Here is a 10917-nt window from a genome sequence, read left to right on the forward strand (position 1 = left end):
AATTCTTACTGAATAGCTCAGATTGGAGATCTAAAAATATTTTGTTCTCATCACTAAAGCCCTTGGGAATGCAAGTTCCACTGAAGCAATTAGAGAAGTTTGCTGTTCTGTCCAGAAAGCAAGACCAGTGGGACACGTGTGAGAAAACGCCCATCTGTGCTTCCTTCAGACTCTGCGTGGGGGGTGGGGAGGGGGCCTTGTGTTCACTTTGAGCAAGATCCCAAGTTCCTGTAGCTCATCTCTGAGGTCGAGAGACCCAACTAAGCCTGAGACCATCCCAAAAGATTTAGCGCTCTTTTAGGTGTTAGATGTTTAAGTTTTGTCATGATTTCGAACTTACCGAAGAGTTGTAAGATTAGTAGATAACTTTATTTCCGGCATTATTTGAGAGCGGTTTGCTCCGTCACACCCGAGAACCTTCGTGTACTTCCCACAGACAAGGCCATTCTCCTACATAACCGCGATACAGACACCAAAATTATGAAGCTTACATCTACACGTTACGATGACCTAATTCACGCACTCCAAGTGTCAACAGTTGTCCCAACCGTAGTGTGTGTAGCAAAAGGATCCAATCCAGGATCGTGTATTGCGTTTATTTCCCGTTTGTCTTCAGTCTCCTTCAATCCAGAAAGGTTCCTCAGTCTTTACTTGACTTCTATGGCTTTGACACCTTTGAGGAGTACACAGGTTAGTTTTTACAATAACCCCAATTCCTCACATTGGACTTATCTGATACTTCCTCTGATGAGGTAGTTTCCACATCTTTGGCAGAAATATCATAGAGCTGATGCTGTGTTCTCACTGCATCTTATCAGGAAGGCACATGGTGTCAGTGTGGCTCATAACAGGTGTATGAACTTTGATCCTTTGATTAAGGTAGTATGTTCAAGATTTCTCCACTGTAAAGTTACGCTTCTTTCTCACTGTAATTTAAGAAGCATCTGGTCTCTCCAAATAAATAAATAAACTTAAAAAAAAAGAAGTATTTGAGGGGGCCTGGGTGGCTCAGTCAGTGGAGCATCTGACTCTTAGTTTTGGCTCAGGTCATGATCTCATGGTTCATGGGTTCGATCCCCACTTTGGCTCTGTGTTGACAGCTCGGAGCCTGGAGCCTGCTTCGGGTTCTGTGTCTCCCTCTCACTCTGCCCCTTCCCTGCTCATGCTCTGTCTCTCTCTCTCTCTCTCTCTCTCAAAAAATGAATAAACATTTAAAAAAATTTTTTTAAAAGATTCTGTCTCTCTTCCTCTGCCCGTCTCCCTCACTCAGGTTCTCTAAAAAAAAAAAAAAAAATTAAATAAATAAAGGAAGTATTTTATGGGACAGTAAATGTAAATATCCCATTCCTCATTATTTTCTCTACTTTATTATTTAATACTTATAATTGGCTGAATTAATTACAACTATGATTTTCTAATTCCATTATTCTTTCAACAGTTATGAGCTGACATTTTACTTAAGGTAAAAAGTCATTCTTTATTCCTTTCTCTCTTTCTTTCCCCTTTCTTTCCCTCCCTCTCTATCATCTTTCTCCCCCCCCCCACCCCTTTCTTTCTTCTGTTCAATATAGACTCCTATTTATTCAATTGGTTACAACATGTTAATGTCATTATTTACTTAAATGCTAAAATTACACCAGGTTTGTACAGCAGGAACTCCTCCAGCCTGGCTTCTGTGTCCATTTTAAACATTTACTTTGGTTTTTTAGTTGTTTTTTTTTTTTTAATGTTGATTTTTTTCTGAGAGAGACAGAACGTGAGCGGGGGAGGGGCACACAGAGAGGGTGACACACAATCCGAAGCAGGCTCCAGGCTCTGAGCTGTCAGCACAAAGCCTGACGTGTGGCTCAAACTCATGAACCATGAGATCCTGACTTGAGCCGAAGATGGATGCCCAACCAACCGAGCCACCCAGGCGCCCCTAAACATTTACTTGGAAAGTTTTAGATTTGGAGAAGGGGTGCAGTATAATAGTACAGAGTTTGTGTGCCTTCACCCACCTTCCACTAATGTTAAAATTTTACGTCATAACCACTCTGTGTCTTTTTGACCTGTCCCTATCATTCTTCCAACACTTTCTTGCATTTTAACACAATTATTCCAGACTCATACTTCTCTTGTCCCAACTCTGGGCTCAGCTGGTTTGGCAAGGGGCCCTTAGCCCCCAGGGACTGGTAGTGGCACTTTGCCTCCACTTGGTGAAATCCGAATCGGTTGCCAGTTTGCGGATACGACCCAGCACGCAGAATGAGAGCTCACGGGACTAGAAAGAGATGGGTTCCCACTGAGGAAGGCAGTGCCCCCTATGGCGTTTGTATGAACTGTGGTCTGTCTGGTCTTCAGCAGCAGTGTCCCAGGTCCCTCCCTGAATGGCAGGGTTACTTGAGTGGTAACCTACCAGATTGACTGAATATGGGCAAAAGGAAACTCTCAAGAGTTTTCAAGGATTTTTGGCTATGGGGGGGGCCGAGATAACATTGATACCAAGAGGCACAAAATGCCATTGTGGGCCCTCTGTTAGAGTGAAGACACATACAGGCCAATGGATGCATGGAGTCCTGGCCCAGGTCCATCTCAAAATTGGTCTATATTAGTTTTATATTGTGGTTTTAACAAATCACTGCAAACTCGGTGGCTTAAAATACTGCAAGTTAATTAACTGAGAGTTCTGGAGGTCAGAAGCCCGACATGGGAGTCACTGGGCTGAAATCAAGGTGTTGGTGAGGCTCTGTTTCTTTCTGGAGGCTCCAGCGGAAAATGTGTGTCCCTGCTGGGTCCACCGGCTAGAGGAGGCCTGTGCCCGCTGGCTCATGTCCTCTCGCTCCATCTGCAAAGCCACCATCTGGCTGAGTTTTTCTCATATTGTCCTTCTGACTTTTTTTCTGTTCTTGCACTGTCTCTGGTCACAGCTGGGACAAACTCTCAGTTCTTAAGGACTCCTGTGACATGATTGGGCCCCATCTAGATAATTCAGGGTCACCTCCCCATCTCAAACTCCATATCCCTAATCATGTCTTCAAAATCTCTTGTGTCACATAAAGGAGCATTCACAGATTCTATGACATCTTTGAGGAGCTGTTATTGTGCCTGCCAGAGTTCAGTGGATCCACAGATTGTGTGGTGGTCATTACCTGCCATGCCTCAGAGCAAAACTGAGAAGAATATTCTTGGCAGCTGGTAAAGCTTTCAGATTGGTCCCTTTTTTTCTTATTAGATTACTGGTTAATTATAAAAGGATATAACTCAGGAACGGCCAGGTGGAAGAGAGGCGTAGGGCAGGATCTGGGAAAAGGGTATGGAGCTTCCACACCTTCTCCAGGGGCACCAATGTCCCCAAATCTCCACACATTGATTAACCAAGAAGCTCTCTCACAGTGTCTCTTGACTTGTTGACTGGGATCCATTGTCTAAAAGGCTAAAAGGCCCATTAAGCTGCCCCGAATTCCCAGCCACAATAGTGTATCAGAATCAATACCACATTACGGCTGAAGCGGCAGATTAATGCTACCCTCAAAGACTTAAAGGTATAGGGATAGCGGTTTCCATCATATCCCCATTCCATTCACCAGTCTGGCTCCTGCAAACATCAGATGGATTGCTGTGGGTGACAGCGGCTTACTAGAAACTCACCAAATGGCAGCACCATTGCCCCTGTGCGGTCGGATAGAGCATCTTTAATAAAACAGATACACACACAGACACACACACACACACACACACACACTGGCCATTATTATGCACTCATTGATCTTGATAAGAATGCATTCTTATCAACACCGAACAATAAGGACAATTAGATTGGATATGTGTTTTAGAGATAATGTTGACTTTTTTGTCCTCACTGACAGTAGAGCCTGAAAGGACCTCGGTCATCTGGACATTGTGAAGAACATCATACTCTTCACTATGTTGATGACATTACGTTAATTGGCCTGGTCAGCAGGAAGTGACCACTACTCTCGATTTCCCTTTAGGATACATGTACTGCAGAGAATGGGAGATAAACTCTATAAGATTTAGAGTTCTATCACATTAATGACACATATATATATAATTTATTGTCAAGTTAGCCAACATAAGTGCATACAGTGTGCTCTTGGTTTTGGGGGTAGATTCCCGTGATTCATCGCTTGCATATAACACCCAGAATTCATCGCAACAAGTGCCTTCCTCAATGCCCATCACCCATTTCCCTCTCCCCCACCCCCATCAACCCTCAGTTCTCCGTATTTAAGAGTCTCTTATGGTTTGCCTCCCTCTCCGTTTAAAAGTATTTTTTCCCCTTCCCTTCCCCCATGGTCCTCCATGAAGTTTCTCAAGTTCCACATATGAGTGAAAACATATATCTGTCTTTCTCTGACAGACTTATTTACTTAGCATAATACCCTCCAGTTCCATCCATGTTGTTGCAAATGTTAAGATTTCATTCTTTCTCATTGCCACGTAGTATTCCATTGTGTATATAAACCACAATTTCTTTATCCATTCATCAGTTGATGGACATTTAGGCTCTTTCCATAATTTGGCTATTGCTGAAAGTGCTGCTATAAACATTGGGGTACAAGTGCCCCTATGCATCAGTACTCCTGTATCCCTTGGGTAAATTCCTAGCAGTGCTATTGCTGGGTCATAGGGTAGGTCTAGTTTTAATTTTGTGAGGAACCTCCACACTGTTTTCCAGAGCGGCTGCACCAGTTTGCATTCCCACCAACAGTGCAAGAGGGTTCCTGTTTCTCCACATCCTCACGAACATCTGTTGTTTCCTGAGTTGTTAATTTTAGCCACTCTGACCAGTGTGAGGTGGTATCTCAGTGTGGTTTTGATTTGTATTTCTCTGATGATGAGTGATGCTGAGCATCTTTTCATGTGTCTGTTGGCCATCTGGATGTCCTCTTTGGAAAAGTGTCTATGTCTTCTGCCCATTTCTTCACTGGATTAGTTGTTTTTTGGGTGTCAAGTCTGGTAAGTTCTTTATAGATATTGGATACTAACTCTTGATCTGATATGTCATTTGCAAATATCTTCTCCCATTCCATTGGTTGCCTTTTAGTTTTATTGATTGTTTTCGTTGCTGTACAGAAGCTTTTTTATCTTGATGAGCTCCCAATAGTTCATTTTCGCTTTTATTTCCCTTGCCTTCGGAGACATGTTGAGTAAGAAGTTGCTGTGGCTGAGGCCAAAGAGGTTATTGCCTGTTTTCTCCTCTAGGGTTTTGATGGTTTCCTGTCTCACATTTAGGTCTTTCATCCATTTTGAGTTGATTTTTGTGTCTGGTGTAAGAAAGTGGTCCAGGTTCGTTCTTCTGCATGTCGCTATCCTGTTCTCCCAGCACCATTTGCTAAAGAGACTGTCTTTATTCCATTGGATATTCTTTCCTGCTTTGTCAAAGATTAGTTGGCCATACATTTGTGGGTCCAATTCTGGTTTCTCTATTCTATTCCATTGTTCTATGTGTCTGTTCTTGTGCCAATACCATACTGTCTTGATGATTACAGCTTTGTAGTAGAGGCTACAGTCCAGGATTGTGATGCCTCCTGCTTTGGTTTTCTTTTTCAACAATGACATTTTTAAGTGGTCTGGGGATAGGTGGTCCAGACTGCTGTGTCACTTACCTTAGTTTTACCAATGCCTCTCTTGACTCACACCAATATACTAAGGTGGGGGGAAGAGGGGGTTTACTAGGACCACCTGAAACAAGAGGAAAAACACAGACCTGGTTAACAGATGAGTCATCTTGGTATTTTGGTGAAAGCCAATATTTTAAACTTTTTTTATTTTTTTTAATATTTTTTTCAGTATATGAAATTTATTGTCAAATTGGTTTCCATACAACACCCAGTGCTCATCACAAAAGGTGCCCTCCTCAATACCCATCACCCACCCTCCCCTCCCTCCCACCCCCCACCAACCCTCAGTTTGTTCTCAGTTTTTAAGAGTCTCTTATGCTTTGGCTCTCTCCCACTCTAACCTCTTTTTTTTTTTCCTTCCCCTCCCCCATGGGTTTCTGTTAAGTTTCTCAGGATCCACATAAGAGTGAAAACATATGGTATCCGTCTTTCTCTGTATGGCTTATTTCACTTAGCATCACACTTGATGAATGGATAAAGAAATTGTGGTTTAAACTTTTTTTTAATGTTTATTTATTTTTGAGACAGAGTGCGAGCAGGGAAGGGGAAGAGAATGAGGGAAACATAGAATCTGAAACAGGCTCCAGGCTCTGAGCTGTCAGCACAGAGCCCGACACGGGGCTCAAACTCACAGACTGTGAGATCATGATCTGAGCCAAAGTCAGACACCTAACCTACTGAGCCAACCAGGTCCCCCTGCCAATATTTTAGACTACTGCTGATTTATACCCCCCACTCAGGGTGTCTCAGGAAGACACTTGTGAGAGGAAATCCTCCCAATGGGCAGAGCTTCAGGCCAACCACCTCGTCCTCCACTTCATATCAAGAAAACATAAGTCGAACATAGGTATCTAGTATATTCCTAGGCAGGGGTGAGTGGGTTTGGCTGGTTTATCAGGGACCTGGAAGGAACAGGATTGGGAATTTGTGGACAAGGAGGTCTGAGGAGTAAATAAATACATGAATGGATCTGTCAGAGGGGTCACACGGTATACATCTCTATCACATGTTGATGACTATCCAAGAAATCATCAACTACAGAAGGGGTAAGAAGTAGCACCATGTATGGGCCCAATAGGGGCTCCCTGTCACCAACAATGAGCTAGTGATTGCTGCTGTGAAGTCATGGACCCAAAAGAATTGGAAACACACTTTTGGATAAATGTCGCTTGAAGATAAAAATTAAAGTTATAATATATTTAAAGCTGAAAGACAAAGAAGTCACTATATATGAATATCTAGAGTTAAGGGCCAAAAGAATTCACAGAGGAAATATTTATAGCATTAAATCCTTTTGACAGAAACAAAATGGGAAAAAATGAATTAAAGTTTCAATTCAAAATGGAAAGAAAACAACAGAAAGTTAAATGAAAGAAGAAAGACTAGAATAAAGAAGACTCAAGGAGAAATTGATGAAATGAGGTAAAAATGAAAAGTAGTTAATCCATATAATTAATATTTTCCATTCAAAGGATGCATGAAATAAGTAATTGATTAGTATGACTTGAAAAAAGAATTAGCAAAGCAGCACAAATGAAAATTAGGAGAATGAAAACAGGGTACACAAAGATTATAAAACAAGTATTAGAGAATATTGTTGAACTCCTTATCAGTGATGTACTAGATAATATGAGCAATATTCTGTGAAGTCAATGTGCCAAAATTGGCTCCCAGTGAGAAAATATTAATATTCAATACAGAATTCCATAAAAATAATTGGAAATATAAAAAAAATCTATGTCTCAAAGACACACAGATGGTTTTATGAATGATGTTATCAAACTTTCAAAGAACAGAGAATTTCCCCAAACATTTCAAAAAATATGAAAAGCTCCCAAGTCCTTGAAAAGGCAAGAATCATCCTGATATCGTCATCAGACTGATAGTAAAAGGAAAAAAAAGTCAGGCTGAGTTGTGGGCATAGAAGGGAACATTCCAAATAAAATTTTAGTAAATGGAATCAGTATGAAGAAAAATAAATTTATAATATGAACACATAGAGTTTACTCCAACAAAGCAAAGAAGGCTTAATATTATGAAATCTAAAAATATAATTTACCACGTCTACAGCTTAAAGTGAAAAAAAAAATCGTGGGACAGATATTTCCAACCAACAGAATACTTTTCCCAGAAATATGAAAAGATTTACCTCTTATCTCTCACCCCTTCTTTTTCTTTCTTTTTTTATTGTAGAGAGAGAGTGCATGAGCGAGTAGGGGAGGGGGGCAGAGGGAGAGAGAAAGAATCCCAAGCAGGCCTCATGCTCAGTGTGGAGCCCACCACAGGGCTCAACCTCACCACCCTGAGCTCATGACCTGAGCTGAAATCAAGAGTTAGTCGCTCAACTGACTGAACCACCCGGGCTCCCCTCCCCTCCCCTCCTCTTTCTATGTAAGTACGTTCATACTTGGTATATAATTCAAAAGGCTTAAAAGGATATAAAGTGACCACATAGATACCAAAAAACATTCTGTTAAATTTAATATCCATCAATGATCAGTACCCAGAGTATATGGTCCATGATTTAGGAGCACAGTCACAGGGAAGCTGCGAGAAAACCCAAGTAGAGTGACTGAAACAATCAGATGTTTATCTCATGTGCAAAACTATAGTTAAGGTTCGGTGAAGGAGGTCAACAGTGTTATCACAAAACCCAAACTTTGTCCATATTTCTGTTTCATTATCTGTTAGATAACACTTTCATCCCCTGGCACGTCTCCTCTCCTCGGGTCTCACTAGGACACCAGCCACTCCTGGCCGTATGTGTCCTTTGAGGACATGCAAATGGGTAAGTGACGGATAAAACAATCAAAATACTTGAGGTAATAAAAATATTGTTTAATGTTATGGTGATATACCTGAAACCCTAAGAAGTTTAGCACTCAGACCGTGACAACTGGTGCGTATTTGGTAAGATAAACTCATCAACGTGAAAAATCAGTGACAAACCTTCTTTGTGGCTGTATACCAGCAATAACCACTGGACACTAAATAAGAAAATAATATTAAAAAGATGAAAATAATGAAGAAAAATATCGTTAGCAAAGGCTGGAGTAACTACAGAAATGTACTGTATTTTTGGAAGTCTTACTAGTTTAACATCAATTTCTCTCAAATGAATTTATAAATCTCTTTCCATCCCAATAAAACATTACTATAAGATTTTAAAATCATCTTGACAAACTAATTTTAAACTATATATGGAAGTTTCAGTAAAAAAATCAGTATAGGCTATTTTAGTAAACCTGAAAACCTAACTTTGTAATAAATGTTTTATTTTAGAATTGTTTTAAATTGATAGAAAAATTACAAAGATAGTACAGAGAGCTCCCATATCACCCACACCCAGTTTCCTCTGTTATTAATACCTTACGATAATATGGAATATTGATCACAAGTAACGAACAAATGCATTTACATTATTATTGACTAAAGTCCATGCTTTATTCACATTGCCTTCAATTCTACCTAATGTACTTTTTTCCCTTTCAAAATCCTTAACAAACTAAATTTAAACTGTATTTAAAAAGTAATGACATAATATTGACTAACCACACTTGAAAGAATAAAAAAGGGACTTGGAATACATTTCATGTATCATATTTAAATTGTGATATTAACATAAAAAGAGGCAAGCAGATCAATAGAGCAGAATCAAGTGTCCACACTGACAAGTGCTATGTCGATTTTAGTAGGAGTTATTCAATAATCTGCATTTGAAGAAATCGGCTGTTTTGGAAAATAAAGTACATTTAGAAATGTGTCTTTCAATACTCAGAAAATTTCAGATGGTTTTATAATTCAGTTTTTAACCTATAAAACTTTAGGGGAACATACAGCAGAATATCTCCATAATTTTAGAGGAAGTAAGGCTTTATTAAACAAAAATGCAAAAAACAAAAGTCATAAAGAAAACAGGCAGTTGTAAAGGAAAATCCCTCTACGCCAACTAAAGGAAATGTTTTTCCTACTCACTTCACTCCGAACACTTCTGTGACCAGGTGTGTGGTGTTTTTCCCCACACTAACCAGCTCTCCAACACCAGCTGGGTGTCCTATAAGTCAATCTGATCTGACACTATCTGCCTGGAGTTGGGCTCAGATTCCACCTGTTAAGGGCTCAGTCCCACCAGCCCCACTGACTGGCTATAAATCAGGGTTCCCATAGCCCCCTCCTCATGTTCCATAATTTGCTAGAATGACTGACAGAACTTAGGGAAACACTATGTTTACGAGTTTATTACATAATAAAGGACACGACAAAGGACACAGATAAACAACCAGATGGAGAGATACATCAGGCAAAGTCCAGAAGTGCCCCACCTCACTAGCGAGCATCTGTCCCTATGGACTTGGGGTGCACAGTGATCTTTACGGGGGCTTCCTCATGTGGGTATAATTAATTACTAACTCAATCTCCAGCCCCTCTCCCCTCCCTGGAGGATGGGTGGGGAGGCTGAAAAGTTCCAAGCTCATAGTCATTGCGTGGTATTTCTGGTGGCCAGCCCCCATCCTGAAGCTACCCAGGAACCCAGCAAGACTCACCACATTAGAACTGAAGACCCAGGAAATTCCAAAGGATTTGGAGCTCTGTGTCAGGAACTAGGTTCAAAGACCAAGCATTAGAATAAAAGACAATCTCGGGGCACCTGGGCGGCTCAGTCGGTTAAGCGTCAGACATCGGCTCAGGTCATGATCTCACTGCTCATGAGCTCGAGCCCCCGCGTGGGGCTCTCTGCTCTCAGCACGATCCTGGAGCTTGCTTCAGATTCAGATCTGCTGTCCCCAGCTCCCTCTGCCCCTTCCCCACTCACACTCTCTGTCTCTCTCAAAAATAAACATTAAAATAAATAAATAAAAGATATTCTTTGTACCCCTATCACTTAGGAAATTACAAAAATTTAGGGAGCTTTGGCCAGAAGCCAGGGACGAAGATTAAAAAATATATTCTTTGTATTATATTACAGTAGCACATTAATAAATATCCTCACATTGCTTTATAAACTCAGTACAAAAATACTTTATTAATTAAAGCTTTAAAAGGAACAACAGTACGAGAAAATACAGTAAAATAAATTGTACGGAGTTTAGAAAGTATATAAAGCATGCAAAATAACCATACAATTCAGTAGGATCAAAACAAACATCAATGGAAATGGAAAAATAGGTTAAGTGTGATTCATAGAGGAGAAAATTCTATTAGCCAATAAAATACAGGAAGATTCTGAAATTCAATGGTAATCATTGTGATGCAAATTCAAACAATAATTGACCATATTTCACCTATCAGA

Source organism: Panthera pardus, unplaced genomic scaffold (genome assembly GCF_024362965.1).
Source record: "Panthera pardus isolate Hobbes unplaced genomic scaffold, ASM2436296v1 HiC_scaffold_17, whole genome shotgun sequence".
Classification (NCBI taxonomy): domain Eukaryota; kingdom Metazoa; phylum Chordata; class Mammalia; order Carnivora; family Felidae; genus Panthera; species Panthera pardus.